This window comes from Liolophura sinensis, chromosome 11, assembly GCF_032854445.1.
Source record: "Liolophura sinensis isolate JHLJ2023 chromosome 11, CUHK_Ljap_v2, whole genome shotgun sequence".
Lineage (NCBI taxonomy): Eukaryota > Metazoa > Mollusca > Polyplacophora > Chitonida > Chitonidae > Liolophura > Liolophura sinensis.
Genome location: NC_088305.1, coordinates 9293804 through 9317644, shown reverse-complemented (window position 1 = coordinate 9317644; position 23841 = coordinate 9293804).

Here is a 23841-nt window from a genome sequence, read left to right as displayed (position 1 = left end):
GGATGCACTACAGTGTGGTCCAAGAGGCCGTCGCAGAAAAACCGCCATCAGCGCGGCCACTTGGGTAATCTCTATATTCCATACACAAAGTGAGAAAATTAACAAGGATTGGATTGCTTCGAAGAATCAAGACGGTGAGAAAAATTTTCACCCTATTTTCATTCATCGCTTTTTTGTAAATGAATTCCTAAAATGCCACCTTCAATCAGGGAGATTCTTTAAAATAAGAATGGCATGAGGCATTCGTGATGTATACAGTTATTACTATATGTGTAATTTATGTGAAGTACATGTAGTGATAACCTCGAGGGGCTTCGTGACCGAGGTAGTTAGTGTGCCAGCTCATGCTGACTTTCTCTCCGGCCGTAGGTCTGCCAGCAATCTGCGGATAGCCGTGAGTTTGCCACCGGTTCTGCCCACTTTCCTCCCGCAACAATGCTGGCCGCCGTCCTATAAGTGAAATATTCTTGAGTACGGCGTAAAACACCAGTCATATGAATAAACAAATAAGTCATGTATTTGCATTAGTTTATGCTGATAAACTGTTTCAGTGATATTTTCTTGGACACTTCTTGTGAACAACGCTGGGTAGAAAGTAATCATCTGTTTGATTTGAATTAATGGCAAACCTACTCAAGATGATACTATTAAAAATCAGATTTATTGTTCATTTACTAGTATTTGTAGCCAGTGTACTTTTAGTTATTAAGCAATGTAGTGATTGTATAACAATTATAAAATATAACTTAATATGACTTTTCTATGATACGAAATTTAATACATTATAAGTCCTTCAAGCCCCACTTTACTGTTCCAAGAACAGGGGGAAATCGGCCCGCCGATAGAAACACACATTGAGGACCTGCCAAACGCTCGGCAGCAGGACCTTGAGTTAATTTTATTGACGTTAAATGTTCCTTTCCCAGCTGATCATGATGACGTCACATTAAAGACTGTAAGACGTTACAATAGAAACTGATGCATTGTAACATTGTAGACGTTGCGCTACAATTCATTTTTGACGTAGCGATGGCTCACGGTCCTGCTTCACTCTACCGCCACCTCACGGATTTTACATTTGCAGTATTTGGTTAGTACTCGCTATATGGTACCTGGCTGTGTTTCCCGCCTTATATAACGAATAGGATATTTATTGTGTGGGCATTTCTGCTATGGATATGACACCAACCGGGTGCGTTCACCATTCAGTTGACGCTGTTGTTTCGTCCGTATTTTAATGGTCACCTCGCGTGAATATAACGCAAAACAATTAACCACATGTCTGATTCAAGGTGACGTCAAGGTACTGGCAAAGACATGTTCTTCTAATATTTTAGACATGTGTGTAATTCTGGGTTCTCCAGTTTGACTTGTAACATGTCAGTAAGTTGTTTTATTTTTTTCTTCTGAAATCACCCCTGTTTTACATTCCTTGTGAACAAGAGATCCTAGCTTGTATAGAAGCTGTATCAACCTATATTTTTTGATTTGGCAATATGACTCAAGGCTGTGGAAGCTCTACCTTAAATCTCAGTACACTGACTGCCTATTGACAACGTGAGCTTACTATAACACTTTTGAATATTGGCGTGTTTGCTAGCTCTAAGATCAGTATGGTTGTCTGGATTTGTTTGACAAGTGTTTTAAACGGATAGCTGCAAAAGTCTCACTGACAATGTAAGAAGTGCTTCGAGGAGTTCCCAGCTGTCAGGGTAATGGAGTTTGGCTGTTGCACTTCTAAATTTCTGTCCGCAATCAAATTAATGGTAACATCTTGCGTTATTGGGAAATCACCATGTGTTGGTGACAGGTACTCAGTCAGTCAGACACATAGAGTAGGCTATTTAATCAACACGATGAGTTCCAAGTTACACAATTACCAATAGTTCATAACGTATTGCTCTGAAAAATATCTGTCGGTACTCATTCAACAGATGTTAAAGCTAATTACAGATATTGCGCACTTCCGTCATACTGCATTGTGACCATTATTAGAAAACAGCTGGCTGCTTCTCTTGGCATAGATCCGTCCTTAATTTTTGCTGCATACACTTTCTTATTGCCTTGGTGGTTTCCGGTTATAGAAATTGGTCTTGTGATTATTGATCCGGAACGTCCAATTCGCTTGACGTCTGGTATATGGATGCCTTGTTCGACACTAAGATTCCTTAATTAACCATTTTTACAAGACTACAGCCTAAGACGTCACGTTCTGGTTTCCATTTAGATCTTTCTGTTCAAGAACTAATAAGAACCTTAGCGTAGTGTGCCTATGTATTGAGATAAGATATTTCGATTTACTTCATTATATTCATTAGTTTACGTTATCCAACGATACTACACCTAATGAACTATTTGGTTAACGGGTGAATACGGTAAACTGACACATAATTACCTCGAACCAGAATGAACTTATTCCCTCGTCCAAAGGTGTACACCGTCATCTAGTGCGACTGTGCCACGTAACTTTGACAGATTTGGCACTTAGGCGGCTGTATCGCATCGGGTACTTGTTAATAGGGACCCCTAATTATCGTTTAGGGGATTATCTCCCCTTGTGGATGACGTGTCTGTATACTATGAGACCTTTAACGATATATATGTACTAGGACTGCAGTTAGTGGTGGTACCTAATGAACAAGCAAGGTGAAGAAATGTTAAACATGTTTTTTTTCTCACCAATAGATTATTTCCTGTCGGTTTCTTACATAAACTACCGGCCGTTCCGTGTCGCCAGTAAACCATGAATTCGGCCCGTTAATGACTGACAATCACCTAGCAAAGACGCCACGAAAGGTAATTGTTTCCTTACAATTTGCTAAGTTAAATAAACGAATACAATAGCTGAACACCGCCTAAATCAGATGTAATATGTACTAAACGATCCCTCTTGAAGTTTTGATTTTTTTAGACTGTTAAAATTGTTAGAGAATAGTTGACGAGATCGTTTGTATATTAAATAATCTCTTTAAAACAAGTTCCAGTACACATTTAGATGACTGACATGTCACAGTATAAGAACATCAGTTCATTTACATTCTTACAATTCCTGTTTGAAAAGAAGAGAGTTACAGCGGGAATAATAGCAAATTGATAACTCTTACCTTAGCGAATGATCCTCAAGTGCCATTTCGTTTCAGATCGACCGCTTAATAGAGGTCAGCTAAGATGATGGAGACGACAACCCAAAACTTGTCTAGTGTTTGTGGGAAATGATTTTTACTTGACGGGTTTTAGCTTTCACTATCTCCACAAAAAAGAATCGACATCTCAGATGTAAACTACCAGCTATTAAGATTGGAGGTACACAATGGTTATACTTCGCGGATTTCAGATTTCAAGATCTCCACAAAACACTCGGCACATAAAACGTAAACTTCCTGTTTGTAGGATAACACCTAGACAACAGTTCTTCTCCGCTGATTTCAGCTTTTAAGATCTACACAAAACACTCGACATGTGAAACGTAAACTTCCAGCTTGTAGGATGACAGGTAAACAATAGTTCTTCCTCGCTGGTTTCAGCTTTCAAGACTTCCACAAAATGATTGACATGTAAAATGTAATCTCCAACCTTGCAGAATAGCAGGTAGACAACAGTTCTGCTTCGCGAAATTCAGGTTTTAGCATGTCCACAAAACATTGGACATGTAAAATGTAAACTTCCTGCTTGTATTATAGCAGATACACAATGATGCTATTTCACGGCTTTCGGCTTTTAAGATCTCAGATATACATATAACAACTGGCATTCAAATGTAAACGTGAAGAGCATGGGATAATTGATACAGTACTTCTAATTCAGGATAACATGGTCAACAAGATATCCACCAATTGTTTCACAAAAGACTTCCTACAGATGTATCATGAAGAAAAGGATACCTGTCTGCAAAACCAAAAAAAAAAAAAAAATAGCGGCCACGTGATACAGACTTAAGCCCCAGCGGAATCTGCGTCATGTATTTGTTCAACTGCTATAAACTGTAGATAATGACAGATGTGAGCATGTCCAGAGCTTCCAGGAAAGATCCTCCCTCTCGTGTCTTTACTTGTAGCACCTTAAGGAGACTTAGACACCTGTCTAATGCTTCTCTGTCCTCAGACTGCTAGGTATCCTTTTGTAGACATACACAATAATCCGCAGCGCATTGTAAAACCACTGTCATTCCAGATAATCCTTAACACTTCTCAAGAGTCTGGGTAATTGCTTGTCCTTTCTCTAAACAGATTTTTCTGCTGAACTGCTTAAAGCTCGGTAATGGTAATTTAACCAACACCTGTGCTTGTCAAATTTTTTTCACAACCGTCGACGAGTGAGATTTTTTACGCATTTAGGATCAAGAAATGCGGTTAAAACCCCTACGGCCCGCTGCTGTCTCCATAAAGGCGCCCGGATTATCTCTTTTGAACACTTCGCTTGGATCTTGTGTATAATCTGTACTGGGAACTCAACTGCTAGCCAAAGGGGCCAGTGTGCCTGAAATCAGTCTCATTCTAATAAGTGCGGTAATTGTGGCAGAAATGTTTCTTCGGAAAACCGACGTGATATCCACAGCGCCGTACAAGACACTGCACACTACAGGTGGTCTGGCAATCAATGGAGCGACGAAGCCTTACCCAAGGCTACCCTTCAACCAATGCACGGCGCGCTAAACTTGTCAATAAAAGAGCGCAATCCTGCCATTGGGGTTCAAGGCGAAAAGTGGCCGTCCCTTGAGTTGAGTGTCCCTGGCCAAATAGAATCACCAGTATATATTAACTTCACTGGCCGTGTATAATTCTAAAGGAACCTTTCATCACGTAACCTGTTCACCGCATGTCGTGTAAGGTTTGTCCAGCTCCTGAACTTTGCCGTCAATCTGAAAGAGCTATGGTGGTTGAGCCTGCGCCCTTGAATACCAAATCAATCTGAGCTATTGGCTCAAATGTCACAGTCATCAATAAGCCTGTGCACTATAGGTTTACCCCGGTTATTTCATCAAAACCTCTCTAGAAGATACAAATAGGTTGAGATAATCTAAGCCATTTATCTCAGGAGGCAGACCGGATACAAGAGTCCGGCCGATCCGGACTTGATTAGCCTTGGTATAACCACGGCCTGAACAAAATGGTCAGCTCTAACGGATTTGTAACCCTCGGCATGTGCAACCCAAGACTAAACTATCGTCATAGATTCTCATCAAAGCGAAGCCAACCGCCAGATATCACACGACGATTTAAATAGGAGGCATACGTAAGAATGGATATGATTATAGTCTTGGCGCGCAAGTTTTAAAGTAAATCACTTTGCGTGTCAGTGGCCAGTATTTTAAAAGCAAATAATACCCCATACATGTCATTATTTAGACACTTAACTTGTCCATAATTACCCAACCTATTATAGAAGAATAGACACATGGATATCACAGTGGAACAACGTCCCGTTTGCTTTCATACTTTATATAACAAATAAGTGTTATATTCATTTTATGTAAACAGAGGATCTTGCGTGAAATCCATTAATTCCGTTAAATATGTTAATTCTACCTGGAAGGCAAGTAACGCATAACTGAAAAATTCGGCCAAAAGTTCGAATTCAACTGCACTTGGCTCAGCTGCAGCTTTAGGTCAGCGGTTCTGTCATGTTTTTTTCTTATTCATCTTATTGTTTATTACATTTGATGACAACATAGCATGTTTAGTATTTGTGTCCCAGGGATGTACAATAAATTACTATTAGCATGACCGTTTTACCTAAGCCTGCGGCGAGAAGCATAGTTCTTCACGGCGTGAAAGCTGATACTATTTACGCATTACCATAAACTGTTAAAAGAAAGCCTTAATCACAGAAAGCAAATGGACAAGACCTGTGATTTTTGTGGTACCTGTCATCTTTTGCCAGTTATCACTCTGTGGTCGCTACTCCGGTTTGACTTTACTTGCTTGAGTCTTTTGTGTAGCCTAAATCGGCATTTCAAGAGTATTGCGAGTTCACGCAAGTTTGGATGAAACAGGATGATGGCTCTCGAAAGCTAACAACCAAAAGATGGTCGCTGTCTGTGAGCTGCTGGTGGCGCCGTTGAGCAGACAGGCACGACGATGCAACATGTATATTCTATTTAGTAACCATCGAAAATCACGCCTTTTAGTCTTTTAACGTGATGGTAACGTACGTCCAAATTCAGTCTGGTCCCTCCCAACCTAATCACTGGGTATGTTATGTGCATGATGTAAATGACGTAAATGCATAAATACATCCTTACCCCGACTAACCGTCATTTCCACTTCTGACTGCATTGAACATGTATATCATTACATCTAAGCACCTACAGAGAAAAACAATAAATCTCATGGTCGACGCACTTATTACCCAGATTCATATCTAGATTCGCTATTATTTCAACCTTTATTTTCTTCTACTAATAACATTATAACGATATCATCATTAATGCATTATGAATGGCGACCCACGCGACTTTTTCCGATGTTTAATATGTATTTATGATGTTATTTATTCATCGCCAGTATGTAGAATTTGTTAGGCGGACGTGTTTTTTATGTTTTATATAACATTACCATTCATATCTCCTCGTGTTTTTATTTATTTGAAAACAACGAAGCAAATCCAGCTCAGAAAAAAAAATGTATTTATTTGCTTGGTGTTTTATGTCGTACTCAATAATATTTATATACTTATACGACGGCGCCCATCAATTTGGTTGGAGAAAACTGTGCCATCCGCAGGTTGCTCGCAGACCTTCCCACATGCGGCAGAAAAGTGATGGGAAATAGCCAATTAGATTTTGCCGGTTTCGGCTCCTTATCCTCTGGATAAAACGCCTCACACAAATCTGGAGGAACTCTGCTGATTGATGGTGGGCTGAGTGGCATTCCCTGTGAACCAATTTCTTCTCTCCACTGCGTTCTTGCTGTGAATAGATATACCGATGAAATGGCTCCAATATTACCAAAATGGCATAAAGCCATAAGAATCCATTCTTTGGTGTATGGAAATGCTACTTGAGGTATAACGAACAGCATAATGCTCGCTGTCGACCCTGGAGTTCCTACACAAGAAGTACTATCATGATCCTGAGTGTCAAGGTACGAGTCTGGTGTGGATGAGTCTTGTATAGAAATCAAATTAGCGCACCGTTCACACAATGACAAACAGCAAGAATGGACAAAAGCGAGAATGTTAGTGTTTAGTGTTTGAACTCAGCCGCAAACTTTTCATGGCCAATATACATTATTCATAGCCATGCGCAGAACGTGAGGAAGTAGCCAAAAACATGTTCACATGTAGATAGACCGCCACAGTCTGGGCTCCGAATCCTATGACAGTGGCAACGCCAACGGGACGTTTTCTCACTACCTGACACCGTGTGTTTTCTCGCCAAGAAATCAAACGTTCACAAATAAAAACTCATACCCGTCCAAAGCTGAGAATTTCCATTATTTCCATAAGAAACAACCTCCCACTGCACCGAATATGGCCGCCGACAGCGCAAAAAGTCATCCAAAAATGAGTGATTGGGTGAGTACTTGGGGTTTAACGTCGTACTCAACAATTTTTCAGTCATATGACGACGAAGGAATCCTTAGGGTGCATGTACGTGTAAGGTGCCTCCTTGTTGCAGGACGGATTTCCACCGCTCTCAAGGGTTGATCCTGGATCTACCGGTCCCGAAGCGGACGCTCTACCAACTGTGCTATCCGGGCCGGTACCCTAAAATGAACAGAATAACATTCTCTCCCGATAATCGCAAGTGACCGGATACATGACTGGATTTCATGCCTTAAGCTGAATAACGGCGTTTGCCCTTAGTTCAGTTCACTGGATCGTTCCGTTTAGTACCCACAGTGTGATGATGTCACCCAAATAAATAGACGATTATGGCTTAGTGCCACTTTCCCCCAGATGAATTCGGTGCTCAGTTAACCAAGAGGACATTCTATGCGTGGGTGAGTTATTAGGGTTTAGTGCCACATGGTATTTCAGCCATGTCGTACACGTTAGAACATGTTACAACTACGGAAGAGTTGAAAGAGCTGTTGTTAAATACAGTGTAATTAAGGAACAGCGATATAACCTGAACAGCGACGAGTGTGGTAGCTGGCAAATGGGCATACGTAATCGGTGAAATACGCCTCAGTCGGCGTTTTGCTCTAACTGTTCGTGTAAATGGTTAAACAGTAGCTAATTACCCGCCACCTAGCACCATGGCTTAAGCAGAATTAGATAAAAAAAATACAATGATGTTAACTGCAATTTATTAGGCGTCACCGGTCTAGAATTACTTAAAACACAAAGTTATCGTCATATTTAACATACAACAACATTAAGACAATGCAAAGGGACCAGCTAGGTCGCGGGAGCCTTAGTCCACCAGCAGAATCCGCTCAAGAAGATAGTTCTTCTTTTCTCAATATTTAACCACGGCATCGCGAACAACGCTCCCAATAACTGAACTACAGTGTCAACTGTTATCGCAAATTTTAGAATAAGCACAGTTCTCTGGAAAGTAAATATGGAAGATCTCTGGTACTCTGTGTCATAACAGAGAGCTGAACGCCAAGCGAGGAAGTTACAACTTCATCTTTTAAGGCCTTAGGTGTGACTCAATCCAGGATTGACCCTGGATCCACCGCCCCCGGAGAAGACCGTAGCTGAGATATATATTTTTTTCATCAGCGTCAGCTTATGATAAACGACTCGAATACTCATTTGATTCACTCGCCTTCAACATTCTCTCTGTCTTTCCACTATCATTTCAAACTACTAGTTGCTTCTCTTTGCATGGAACCTTTCAAATGTCATACTTGGTTCTTTTGGTGGTTTTCGTTGAAAGTTGCTTCGGAAATTGGTCTTGCGATTATGTCCATTTTTGTTGACGACTGGTATACGAATGTCTGTTTCGACGCCTAGATTCCCAACCGCCAACACACGAGGTGCTGTTTCAGTTCTGTCCCGGCGCAGGCAGCCCCACAAGTACATACACATTCTCTCATTCTGACTGCTCGTAGAACCTTAGTGACAAAAAGCGGTAAACGGCGCGGATGTGGCTGTTTGTGCATTCTGTTGTTGGTTGAAAATCATTTACCTCCCAGCATTAGTTTGTGGATAATTCTAAGGTTTATTACAGGTAGGAATACAATATTATTACAATAGCTTGTCAAAGATCAGTGGTTTTATTCCTGGCCCTCTGGGTGAAGTTACTGCTACCGTGTCAATATAAAGGGCTTAATAACAAGTAAATATGCGGCTGTGGTGCACTGACTCTCCTTCTGTAAGATATAAATATATATTATTCTCATATAAACGTTCGATTGGTATAATTTTGAATATCAGATACGAAATATGCTAATTTGAGAACAGCTGTCGTTTGTTATTTTTAAAGTGAATTGCAATAAAATTGTCATTAAACCACGCACAGAACGGTTAAAGAGACGTAAAGAAAAAAGTATTTAATGGAGGGAGCCCAAATTCTGGTCTGGCTGATATAAACTGATACAGAGCGGTGCAAATGTACAGATCTACAAAACAGCTCGCCGCCGTCGTATAAGTGAAATAGTACGGCGTAAAACAGCAATCAAACAAATAAATAAATACAAAACAGAAATTCTCTAAGCCTTTTTCTACAACAGTGATTGAACTCAATTTTTTTTCGTCTTTGAAAACCACGTCTTGATTATATCTTAAATTTAAAAGTAAACTATATTCAATTTTTGTGGATACTCAATAACTAAGACGACTTACAGCTTTGAACACTTCGAATGTGCCTTCGTCAGAAACGAAAAAAAAAGGTGCAACTTGATCCGTTGTTATACTCTTAGCCTAGAGCGTCGGTCAACAATCGCCATAAATCACCATAGAACCCACATTCTGATTTACTCCTGTGATACAGATGATGGATGAAGATGTACAATGTTCCTGACTTAACAATATACCAACTGTCAGTGCGTGGCTCTCACTCTTCCAGACTACAACGCATTAAAGGAAACGATAGTACTGACTACAAATACAAAAATGTCAAACAGCAAGTTATTAACCGCTGTCCAGGAATATCAATCGGTCTTTTTTTTGGAACATTTGCGTGTCCTGGCATTTTCTGACCATAACGTTACCAGTGGCGTCACACCAGGTGTTTGATTAACGTCGGCATTCACAATGCACATAGATATAGATATATACGTATAATATGGATGTTTCAGTCATTAGTCGCAAGGGCAATTCCCAACACGATGTCTAACACAAACAATCAAAGAACTAAGAAAGTATATTAAATACGAAGGTAAGCAGTCAACAGTTTTCAATGGTGTAAGAAAGGCGCATGGCATGTGCTGGGCGAAAAGGTGAAATCAGCATTCAAATCGTGTACCATGCTAGTATATCACGTTGTGAGTACGTTCGGTAGCTGGCAACTTCTTAGCATTTAGCTACAGTTCATAGGAAGGGAAATTAAGAAGACATGTGAGTACAATGACGAAGGACTAGTGACGTTTATCGTGGGAGAAAATAAAACATATCATTAAAATTATAAATTTATTATTAATAAATTATAAATTGATATTAGAGTCTTCTGACATTCTGTCCAAATGTTCCAAACATGTTAAGAACATTTAATTCGGAATGGACAGACACTGGACAGAGAAATCCCCAAAAGTAGATGGTGAAATTGCTTATGCTATAGTGTAGGAAAGAATTCACGCTCACAGCGTGTTACGTGCTTTTATAAAGTTTTACGTATTTATACAGTTCCAGTTTTTGTATACAGTCATTGACATATGGATGGATAATCTTTGGCCCTATTTTGCTCGTCAATATTACTGGCTTTACAGCACATTCGCACATCTTTTAAAAGCCATATGTTACGGGTTATGTTTTTCTTTGTCTCCATGAATCTTCATCCGATTTACGGCTATTCAGCTGTGTCTGGTCGATTTGTAGTGCACAGCTCAGCTGGATTGATCTGTGATCAACTGAGTCATCTAACAAAAGCGGCATGTTTGCGGCAAATCGCATTTAACCGGGCCGATCGTTAGTGGTAAAAAAAGTAGTTCTGTTGAGCGGAGCGATAGGTGGCAAGAAACGCTGTGTACTTGACCGGAATTTTGCTCTGTAGATTAGAGACGACAACTGTACCATGCTGCGACAGAGGTTTAAACTGGCGGAGGAAAGGCCGGCATAGGGTTTTAACGTTGTACGCATGACAGGAATACGCTTTTGGAGATTAGAGACTATTAAAGTACCATATGCTTGTAGTACAGGAACATGAAAATGGATAATTGTCTTACTTTTAAAGAAATAAGGACACAGTAAAAAGATATTAAGTGAAATGAAATCCTATATGAACATTTGGATCTCACCGTAAAATTTCACATCCACTTTTCGGAAATATGTTAAATATCAAAAGAGATTTACTGGGTGAATAGAAACAGGAAACAAAGTTCTGCCGTAGTTTTAGTGTGAGTTTCGGTGATATAGGACAAAATATTTTTGAATTTTTTTTTTGGCAATTTGTTGGATGAATATGTCCATAACGTGACATGGAATGATGCAGATCAAACGTCAAGCCAGGTCGTTCTAGGTGGAAATATTCTTATGTTGATGTTGATGACATACATGTAGTATGTTATGACGTAAAACAAATTTTATTTCCATTTAATTCTACTGTATGGATTTCCTTTGTATTAGTGCTAAATTAGATTTAGGTAAGACTATTAAGGAAAAAATCTCTTGCGTTCAATTCACAGATCATAAACGTAACGTCCTACCAATGGCTGGTTCCAATACTCCTTGTGTCTAGTCTTGTTATCTTGTATAACATGGAACGCCGGGCACACTTCTCTTCCAGACAGGCGATGTTTACAGAACAGGAGCGGGCAATAGCCTTGACATCTCTGTTGCTCTAGCTGCTCTAAATATTCCCAAACTTTTAATATCGGGGACAATGTTCACACATTTATAGCTTCGGAAGACGTAATAGCTTTCGAGCTGTCCAATACAAAATATAAGCGTGACAGTTACTGGATGGCCGAACACAGTAGACTCCTCAACGCAGTCTCTTTGGCGCAATAATGTGGGAAGGTCAATCACTTTGAAATCAATAGAATCGTATACTAACCACATCCCCATCGCTCTAGAGTTTTGCTTTCCTCCAGACTACTTTCTACCTTTAAGTTATGTAGAATCGTTGCTGAGTGCCTAGTCAAAGCTGTATTTTAGGTGCTGAACCTTTATTTAACAGGACGAAGTCTGAAGTCTTTAACCAAGAAAATCCTACCTGCACCGTCAGCGTCCATTATTTAAATACCCAGTTAAACACTGTTTTTAAGTAGTGGGGTCAACCCCGGCCTTCAGCAATGAATTTACAGATTTGTCTTTGTTAGATTTACAGAGTTGATTAAAATAAGTGACGGACAGTGCTGGTATTCTCGTTTGAGAAGTCCTATGTTTGTGGAAGACGATTTCCCTTCGGCCAATATGGCGTCAGCCTGATCTGTACCTGTGGGAAAGATCTTTAATAACTTACTTCAGGCATTCTGGCTTCCTCTAAGCATAAAACTCACCGTGATCGTACAGGTTTTACTTTGTTAGGAGGTTAGTGTGCTAGTGAAGTGCTGTAACCCAGGAGCCTTTCATTTGCTGTTAGCTCACGGACAGCTCATACTTCTCCGGCCGTACGCTAGAAGTCTGCCAGAAACCTGCGGATATTCGTGGGTTTCCCCCCAGGCTCTGCCCGCTTTCCTCCCACTATAAACCTGGCCCCCGTTGCAGAAGTGAAATACTCTTAAGTATGGCGTGAAACGCCAATCAGATATATAAAAATCTTATACAGAAATCTTCAGGATCTGTAGAATAGGCAGGCAATGATGCATTGTCTTTTGGCAGCATTGTTTTACATCACTGGGGCTATATACCATCGCAGATTTCCGTTTAACCATTGAATCCACATATTAGTCGTAACAGCTGAGCAAATATCACAGTTACATAATAAAGCAAAATCATACTGACTGAGGTCTTGATTTGTAATTTACAGTGAAATATGTCTTTTAAGGATTTCTGTCAAATTAAGAAAAAAATAAAATAGCAGGGATAATTTTTTTGTCCTGGTGAAAAGTCCTTATTAGAGAATAGTCGCTTCCGGTTACTGGTTATTTTTGATGTGTACATTATACATTTTATTCACAAAATTTTCAATATTGTTCATTCAGTGCATTGGAGGTACGTTTAATAATTGCATCTTTTGTGTGTAATTACAAACAATTACGTTTTCTTTATAGAATCAATGCGTTAACACTTCCTACAGGATTTCGTTTAGGTTGATCATGCTGGAATCTATGTTTTGGAGACGTGTTGACGCATCCACTCAGCAGACAAAGCTGCCGACCCTTGTTTCATCGATCAGGCTGGCTGACTGTCCACGTGTCGCTATTTGCCGAGGTCCTTCTCGCCTGGCTCAACAGAGGGCTCCCAGGACTGCAACTGGTTATGCCCAGCATGTTGTCGTCAAGTCACTCGATACTTCCTCCCCGGCTGTATACTCGAGAGAAACGAGACGCAGACGGGGGTAATGTCATGTCGACGTGACGGACTCATCCAACTCTATCATGGACAACTGCGAAGATGTTCGTCATTACCCGTACTTTTACTCCGAACTAAACAAACTGACTGTAATTTTTCTCATTGTTTGATTTCCTAATGCTTCCTGTTTTTGGGCTTGTCAATACGACGTAATCTCTCGCCAGTGTCAATTTGTCTGCAGATGCGAATGGCCAAACAGTTTCGAAACCTTGAAGTTAAATAAAAAAGATGAAATGTGTGAGTCTTAGCTTGACTTTTATAGTGGACTACTTTGTCCGCGTTTATACACATGTATTACCGAATACCAGTGATGTGAAAGGGAGATATTTTATTTTATGTATCACCGTTGAAAAAATATGTTTCATAGTTAAATTGTGTGTGTTTATTTCTACATTAAATCCGGTGTTTTTAACAACAAATAGGTGACGTGATTGGAAGGTAACTTCGGGTACAGCAATGGAAATGACAGAATCTCGATTATTCTCGAGTCTCAAAAATCTATAAAATCTCTGTTACCCTAGCTACTCTAAACGTTCTTAAGTTTTAATATCGAAGGCAATATTTACACATTTATAGCTTCGCAAGGCGGACCAGCTTTCTAGCTGTCCAACATGAAAAATCTGACAGTTTCTCGATGGCCGAACAGAGTGGCCTTCTCTTCTACACAGCCTTTGGAGCAATAATGTAGGAACGTCAATCACCTTGAAGGCAATGGATTTTTGTTTTTTCTTCGTAATATTTTCCACCTTTAAGGGATATCTGAGAGATAGGCTACTCAAGGCTATCCCTAACCAAAGCAGAAATTTAGGTATGGAACCTTGATTTAAGCGTGAAGAAGTCTGAAGCCTGTAAGGTAGGAAACCCCCTCAACCGTTATGATAGATCATTCATCCTGTTTAACACTGCTTTCTAAGTAGTAGGATCAAATCCGGTCTGTGGTAGGTTATTTTGTAGGCTTCGTCGTTCTAAGATTTGCATCGTTTGTTTAAAATAAACGAAGGGCAATGATGGTATTGTCCTTTGATAAGTCTTACGTGTGATAATGACTGATTGGTGTTTATCTCCGTACTCAAGAATAGTTTATTTAAACTACGGACGTGTGATACTAGTAACGAACATTTTGTCTTCCACCAATATGGTGTAACTCTGAGCGTCACTTGCTGGAACTATGCGTCGAAACAGACAATCGTATATCAGCCGTTAACTAAAATGGACGTTCCAGTTCAATAACGTCAAAGAAAATACATTTGAGTATTTTCTCCACAAACTAGCCATAACAAATGAGCAAATATTACATAATCAAGTGAAAACACATTAATTGTGGTCTTACTTGCCATTTACAGTGAAGTATGTATGCCTCCAGTCTTTTAAGGATTCCTTGTAAATTCTTCCTAAAGAAAAAAAAACTGATAAAAGCTATCTTTCGCTCCACATCAATGCATAGTTTCATTGTTGGTTTTGTTTGCTCAGAGCAATGGATGCACTTTTTTTTTATTTCCACGTACTGGATGGAAAATTCAGTTAAAGCTGCGAATGAAACATGAATCTGCTGCTACATTTTGTCATGTACGATCTCGTTATTACAGTATCAAGGAATTTTTTAGAAAAGCTCAAATTTCACCGGCCTAGAATCCAGTTCTTCCCACAAGGTATTCTTTATGCAAATAATGCGTCCAACCAACACTATATGCAGTATAAATCGCCTATCTACATTCCTAACACACGACTTTAATAGGCCTTCTTAATTCTGCTGCGCGCTTGTTATAGATCAGTCATTTTCATTGATCTTGGGTGTCAGATAATATCATTAGTAACTGTGTGGACCGTTTACACACATCCTTTGCTGTGAATCGCTACAGCACTCATGTGCTCTCATTTTCATTACACTTTATGCATAAAAGGGAAGGCTTCGATCCCAGCACTGGAATTGTTTATACATTGAATCTTTGCAGAAATAGAAAAAGCTATTCAAGGCTTAAAGCTAATGTAGATGTAAGTCACATCAAAAGCTAATGTTCGCCGATGGCAGCTTTAGATCATGCGCCTACTTGTGACCAAACCAATCGTTGCTCCATCGTGATTGTCTCCGCATTATTGCTACTTTGTTCGGAATGCCATCGTCATGACCACGATCGCTTCCACGACGGTGGGTGTGTGCTTTTAAGGCATATATGAATACGAATTCAGTCACCATTATGAACTTAGTGGAAAGTAGCGTCCAAACGCAGAATCTTTTGAAAAAAGCATACCAATATATGTTATTTCAATCATCTTTGTTTTCCCACCGAAACAAAGACAGAGAATTCGCATTACTTGGCAATCGTGGATCCCTATTTTTTGTTTCGTCGCAAACAGAAGCGTTTCTGATAAACGAATTCCTACTAGAAACCCTGACCAATGCGTGTGCACTTTTCCTGGAAATTAGGATTTCGTTTGGGTTTATCATGCGGTGATCTGTGTTTTGGAGACGTGTTGACGCATCCACTTGGAAGACAATTCTACAGACCCTTGTTCAATCGACCGGACTAGCTGACTGACCTCGTGTCGCTCCTTACCGTGGTACTTGTCGTCTCCCTCACAACGTGGTCCCCGGGATCGTTACGTCCAGCATTTCCCGTCGAGCCGCTCGATACTTCAGCCACGGCTGTGCGCAAGAGACACGGGACGTTACGGACAGATACAACAGAGTTATTATGCGCTCTTTTACTCCAAACTGGACACATTTGCTGCAGAGGTTGGTTTATAGTGTCTCATCGATTGTCCGATTTTTCCGTGCTTTCAGTTTTCAGCCTTGTCATCTCTCGCCAGTCCTGGTTTATCCGTGAATACGCTTTGCGAAATAGTAGCGAAATATTCAAGGACTTTTTGATCGTGTAATTGTTTGAAAAAAGTTTTGAACCGTTGAACAAATGTACAGAAACTCATTCAATAGCTAAGTGTAATGAGACTCCAGACGAGTAAGGCGCATGTGTTGCTAAAGTGCATAGCTGTCACAAAAGCAGACAGCGAGACAAGAACCTTCCGTGTGCTGTGATCTTTCATGTTCAGATCTCACCAGTTTGAATGAACGATTATAGCTTAACGCCACTTCGGCAATAGTGCAGCCGTATCGTGGCAACTGACTATTTTGGCATCAGTGAGTAAGATAAAGGGTGAAACCTTACAGCGACTTCGGGAAACACAAGGTAGTTCTTTCGTAGCTGATCAGCTCAAAAGTCAACATCGTGACAATTCCCCCGGCAGTGTACATGTTTATCGGGGAGGAACAGGTGCACTTTAAATATCCCATTGTCATGCGCTAAACGTATTAGCTTAAACAGATATCAGCACGAACATCACACATAAAAAGTGTCACAAGAAACAAATAAGCGTGTGTACTTCATGTCTGAGATCAATATTTATGAAAAAAATGTTAGAAAAGAATTTCAAACAAAATGAATATAATTATCAGTTTAAACAAATATGTTGTATTCATAAAGCTAAATGTTGATTGGAACCAAGGCATATGTAATACAAATTGGCACAGACTTTGTGGCAAACACCTATCACAGAGTTTTCTCGTAAATAGCAAAATATTTTTTTTTTTGTGATTATGCAAAGGCAGTGCTTGTAAAGTTGAGTTTCCACACGGAATTGTTGTTTGGAAACTTTGTTTTGTTTCTTATCCATTTACACCGTTAACAGTCACTTTTGTACTTTGAGGAAAAGAAATCACAGTCCTTTGGCAAATTTCTGATGAACTTTCCCACGTGTCACGCATAGTCCGGGTTTTGTTCATACACTAACTAACGTTTTCGTTTGGTTTGCGTTCACCATTCTTCTTAAAACGTTTGCGGTCCGTTTTGTTCCACGGAACTTCCCACCTTGCGCCTGGCCCCTGATCTCTACAATCTCGGACTGAGCAAACAGTTTTGCTTTCTGATCTGGGTGAGCATTGGAGCCAGTCAAAACGCTTCATGTTTTCGTACAGTTAAACTATAGTCCATACAGCGGTAAACTGTGGGCCACTGTGAACGCTTTCTCTGACATGATCACTTTCTGTGACCAGGAAATTATCTCGCATTACACAGGTCAGTTGGCATCAAAGGCCAATATAATTTCCGGATGTTCTTCAGCAAATTACGAAGTCATTAAATACAGAACTTCTGTTCCTCTGGGATTTCTGGTGGTTTTACAAACTAAAACACTGTAAAAGTTTCACCATCGAGGAGTTTTAACCAACCTTGAATAGTTGGAACATTCGGTTTTTAGTCCACAATCTAATTGACGCATGGCACATATAATATTACACGGAGCCATCTATAGACTGGCAAAATATGTTGAGTTGAATATATATATATGAATGATATAATTCATTGAGACGACTTACCGAAAGCAAATAAGCCGCACCACCAGAGCAATTATACTGATATGGGTTAACCAGTCGTTGTGCTTCGCCTTACTGCTGAGCGCCAATCGAGGAAGCTACAACTTCCTCTTTCAAGGTCTTAGGTGTGACCCGGCCCAGGATTGACCCTGGGTTTACTTATGTATTTTATTTTGCTATCAATTTACCGGCCCCGATACCACAGTTGGCAGAGCGTCGGTATCGAGAGGCGGTAGATCAAGAGGTCAATCCTGGGTCGTCCTTATAAGAGGACGTTGTAACTTCCTGGCGTAGCGTTCCATATGAAAGGGGAAGTGCAACGACTGGTTGACCAGTATCAGTATAATGTCTGAGGCGGGCGGCTTACTTCCCATCGACAAGTCGTCTCAAAGAAGTGGCATTGTATAAAAGAGAGGTGGAAACCCGTCCTGCAACAAGGAGGCAGATTGCATGCAGTCTGAGGACCTCTTCGTCGTCATATGACTGAAAATTTAAGTACAACGTTAAAACCCAAGCACTCACTCACTCACTCAAATAGTGATAGTATCCCACAAATGTCAAGTTGCCACTCCATTTATTTGTTTGATTTTTTTACGCCGGACTCAAGAATATTGCAAATCTGCGACGGCGGCCAGAATTTGGCGGGGGGAAATGGGACAGAAACCGGGTAAACCCACGGCCATTCACAGGTTGTGCCAGACCCTCCCCCCCTCCCCCACGTACGGCAGTTGAGGAAACTGTTGGTGAAAGCCCCATGGGTTATTGCGCTGGGAATGACACACTATAGTAGCACTTCTTGATTAGCTAATCAAAACGACTTCACACATAAAAGTATTGATATGTTCCTCATAAACATTCCCTAAATGCATTAATAAAATTGAAAGTGAAATTATTTTGTTTCAATTTTTTTAGTAGGGGTAGAGTGCATTACATTCCCAGTCAATGTTAAGGTAATAAATCACTCAACTTAACATACACGGATTCAACTCCACTATAATATTCTAAGGAATTACAAACACTATTTTCATCCACCATAAACATTGTTTGCAGGGTAAAAACGTTAATCCATTTATTGTTTTGTCGTCTTACTAAATTTGTTCACAGAATCTCTATAAATAGTTACACACAGTTTGCAGCATTCCTAGGGGTTTTGAAGGTTTTGCTCTAATTTCTAAATGCCACGAGGTAATAGTATTTGATGTAAATTTGGGAGAATAAATTTATATTTTCGTGACTTCTGTTACAAAAATGGTTGTTACAGTTCATTTTGAATGTCAGGTAAACAATTTTCACAATACATTTACAGAGAATTGTACATTTGAAATCCTACTCAGTTTACCTGTTTTTTGTCAGTTATTTTCCTCAGCTGGTTAAATGGCAAAGGAAATATAAACGAATAAAGTACCAAATAGAAATAGTTTACAGATGCGTATATCACTATGTGCTTTGATTCCACTAAGATTTCAACTTCCCCAAAACGCACCAGATTAACCGTTACGCCATGAATTCAACTGATACTTTTTATAATGTTTCTTAAATATATGTAGATCTGATTCAGAAAATATTTAAATGATTACACAATGTGTCTGTAATTATAATAGAAGTGAAAATAGAACGTCAGATGAATACCACGCGTCTTTTATCGTCTGTACATCTATTGGTTAATGAATGAATGAATGCTTGAGGTTAAACGTCGTACTGAACACTTTTACGTCATATGACGACGAGGAGTCATTAGGTGTGTGTACATATACTGTGTCTTCCTGTGGCAAGGCGAGTCCATGAGTCACTATTCCACTAAAGTGCTGTCGCCGCTGCAGCATCAGGCAGAGACACCAGTCACGACACCCCACCCAGTCACATCATACTGACACCGGGCCAACCGTTACCAAGATGTAACATCTCAATGATGAACGCCAAGCGAAGTAGCAACGACTACCGTTTATAAAGTATTTGGCCCGACCCGACCAAGGTTTGATCCCGGGTCTCCCGACCTCGAGACGAACGCTCTAAGCTTTAGGCCAACCAAACGGTCCTAACAGGTAATGAAGAGGGACATCTGTGTACCTAATTGGTAATCAAGAGGAGCCTGTTTATTAGGGATGTCTATTTATCTTAGTAATTATGTGATCATTAAATGACACATTCGTTCACCTCCTGTTCTCAAATAACGTCGATTTTTTTCCCGCTCCGATAATCACAAGAAACGTGTAAAGCACAACCACTAACGCCAATTCAAAGATATCCGAAATTTGACTATATTCATACGTGGATGCGCAGATATCACCATTGTCAACACCTGCACCTCAGGTTCCCCATTATAATTTCATTTTGTTAAGGTATTTATGCGACGTATGTATATCTTTGCTCGGAGGTTGTAATGCTTCGATGCTTATCTACATAAAACATGATTCCCAGCCTTTTGATCTCGGCGGCAGGTGGTTTAGCGTGGGTTAATCAAACGTGGGTGCTGTTCCCCAGACTACAAGACCCATTACACATTTCTGCCAAATGCACAGATCACAGATAAACAACCATTTAAAGCACAGTTGTATTAAATGATATACAATGCTAACAAGTAACAGGTAAGACTAATATTCTAAACAGCGCAGACATATATATAAAATATATGGTCTATAGCCGGTGTGTAATTGATAACTGCTTTTTGATGTTGGGCACGTACGTACATGTGAATATTATATTTGGGTAGACCAAAAGCCTAAATTTAATCTTAAGTCTACAGATTTAAGATATGTTAAGGTCAACAGTTATGCAGTTGACAATAGTAGGTAAAACGATGCTTTTATTTTTAATGAGCACTGGGATAATTTTACATTTTAATGATTAGCTAGTTAAAATGAAAACTGTGATCACTGAGACAGAATTCAAGCGATTAACTGCTGAGTAAAATCAGTGACCAGTACGCATCTCGCACTTTAATACTTATTTTATTGGCGTTTTCACTTATACGACGGCAACCAGCATTATGAAGGGAGGAAACCGGGCAGAGCCCGGCGGAAACCTACCACCATCTGCAGGTTGCTGGCAGGCCTTCTCACTTACCACACTTTAATAAAATTCGGTAATGCAATAATTATCACACCATAAGGTTACAGTTGCTGCCCGTATATATTTATTTGTCTGATTTGTGTTTTACGCTGTACTGTAGAATATTTCACTTATACGACGGTGGCCAGGTGGTCACGCTAATCACCTCGGCCACGGATTCCCCGTTCGTTACCTGTAATGTAGCGTTATTATTCTTTTGTATCATATTATGTATATTGTTACCTATTTTGTGCTCCTTTATGTAAACAACATTACATACTTCCACAATAATATATTTTTGTACATAAAATTCTGTTTACAGATAAATGTCTCTATTACAGATGTAGACCTGGTTCTTTGCTGCATGGCTCATCGATTTAAGGTGTTGGTCGAACACGTAAAAGCAAATCACAAACTCTTTACCTGTGAAGTCTTGTGCTCGAATCGATCGATCCATGTGTTGCTCGTATTTCCACGACTTCACATATTGTACCGGGCGAAGGACAGCGGTTTTGTCCGGCCTATATGTATGCAGTTTCCCCCAGTTATATACTCCACAGGTATACCGGGGCGTAGCGTGGATCTTCACCGAGGGGTGCGGATTTGACAAGAGCGGAATGACTATTACAGTCTATTAGGCGAGGGTCCAGGGGCCGACTAGACCCCGGAAACTGCGGTATATCAGATTGCCGGAGAGAGAATCTGAGTGATTTCGAAGTGCTTCGAATGCAGATTTGGTCAATGTGTACACGCCCATTTTCACATTAAAAAAAACCCCCAAAAACAACTGAAGTTCAGCTTAGGTGGGGTTGAAAACAGGCTGTCAGGGAATATATCGGGTAGGCATAAGAGACATGGGCCGTACTTTGACACTCAATATCTCCGAAACCCTCTTAAGTCAGCTCTAAAATTTACACACTTGAAAGCCATTAGGTCATAAGTATGCAGAAAAAAATTTCAGTTTAATCCTTTAAGATTTCTGTTCATGGGACTAAAATCAAAATAAAGTCAAAAACGCATGTTCTGGACATTTCAAAATGATGTTCTATCTTGTTTTACTTGAAAAGATTATCAATTCCTTGTCCGCCGTAGAGAAAACCACTTGATTCCGCAAAACCTGTGCCTATCTGGCAGAAGGGTTTCTCTGACACTAGAGCCAGACAATTTTTGCAGACGGCACTTGATTGACGCGTGTCACACAGGTGCAGCGGCGCTCTACTCATGACACCTGACAGGTGATCTCAGTGTGGGTCACCTGTACGTGCGTTTTTGAGGCTATGTTTTCATTTTAACCCTGTGTACAGACTACTCAAGCTGTAACCTTGAAAATCAATCAGTATATCAACAAAATCATACGATTTGAATGTCTAAAGTTTGAAAGGGCTTGAGCAAAGATTAATGGAGAAATGCAGCATCAAAGTACAGCCCATTTGTTATGTCCGGGCGATATAATATTTACTGTCATGAGTTCCAGGGTTACAAACAGTACAAGTAAACTGCGGCATCTGTCTTGTCCACCAGATGGAAATGACTACTGCTGCCTGCGCGGTATGATTCAAGAGAGGTAATTCTGTAAAACACGCCGTCTTCCACCGGGAACAATATGAAATGGCTCACATAACAGAACATGTCTGAATAGGCCTATACACTATTTAGTAAATTGGCACGAAATTGAAATATTGGTCTGTATAGGCTACAGCAAATATCTGTGGAATGGATGTTAATAGCTAGGTAAGAAATATAGGACAAAATATTTTTTCGCCAACTTGAGCGGAACCCCCGCACCCCCGCCTTCCCCAACCTACGCCCCTGTATACTGAGAGATATCTTAGTACATGTAGATATCCGGGAGCTTTTCACTGCTTTGTTAATATATAAAATTTTGAAATCGTAAGCTGCTGAAACTTGAACGGGTATAGTTCAGACTAGTTGGTTTTTGTAAACTTAAATTGTGTGGCAAACTTAGAGACATTTCATTTCCATTATGAGATGTAGGTAAGGAGAATACTGTTGTATTAAAAGAACGTCGTGTGCGTCTGACCAAATATTACATTTAAATGCGGGCGAATATATGCGGGTGTAGTGCATATTGCTTGATAGGCTGAATGCACTTGATGAATGTTAACCGTAATGTAATAATAATGACACTGTTGGTAACTTGTATTTAATGACCATTGCCAGGGTATCCATTTCGTTTCGTTCCATTCCGGTTCGTCTCGTTCCGGTTCGTCTCGTTCCGCTCCATTTCTTTAGGTTCAGTTTTCTCTGATCCGTCTTTTCTTAGCGCTTCTCCCCGTTACTTTTCCTTGTCGTTCAATAACCTATTACCTGTTTTGCATTTCTTTTCAGTCCAATTTAAAAAAAACCGAAACAGAACGGAATGGAGAAATGTATAAAATTACCTTATTATTTACATTTATTCTTTCCAGTTTGCGACGAATTCTGATGGCTAATATTTACTTGCCACGAAGACCGATGAACGTAGAACAAAAATTTAAACCAAGATGCAGAAAATGTAAACATACTAGTGTTATGTGCACGACTGCCGTCAGTTTCCAAATTTAGCTTGCCACTGTTTACATATGCCGAGTTCAGCGCCTGCTGTCTGCCTCTACCTTAGAATATTCCAGAATGCGCTCAGTTCAGCTCAGTGTATTACTTTAGTAGGCCCTTTGTGCTGAATTTTGGTGTCTTTATAGCCTCTGGCTTTGTTATATCTCCACTGAGCACTTATTCAGTCTGAACTTGTATGTTTAATTTGTGCTCTTGTATACACAGTGCTTATTAGTACACGGACCCTGTCTGTGGAATTTTGTGTATATTTCGTCATACACTCAGTTACTGTGGATTTTCCCTCTTGT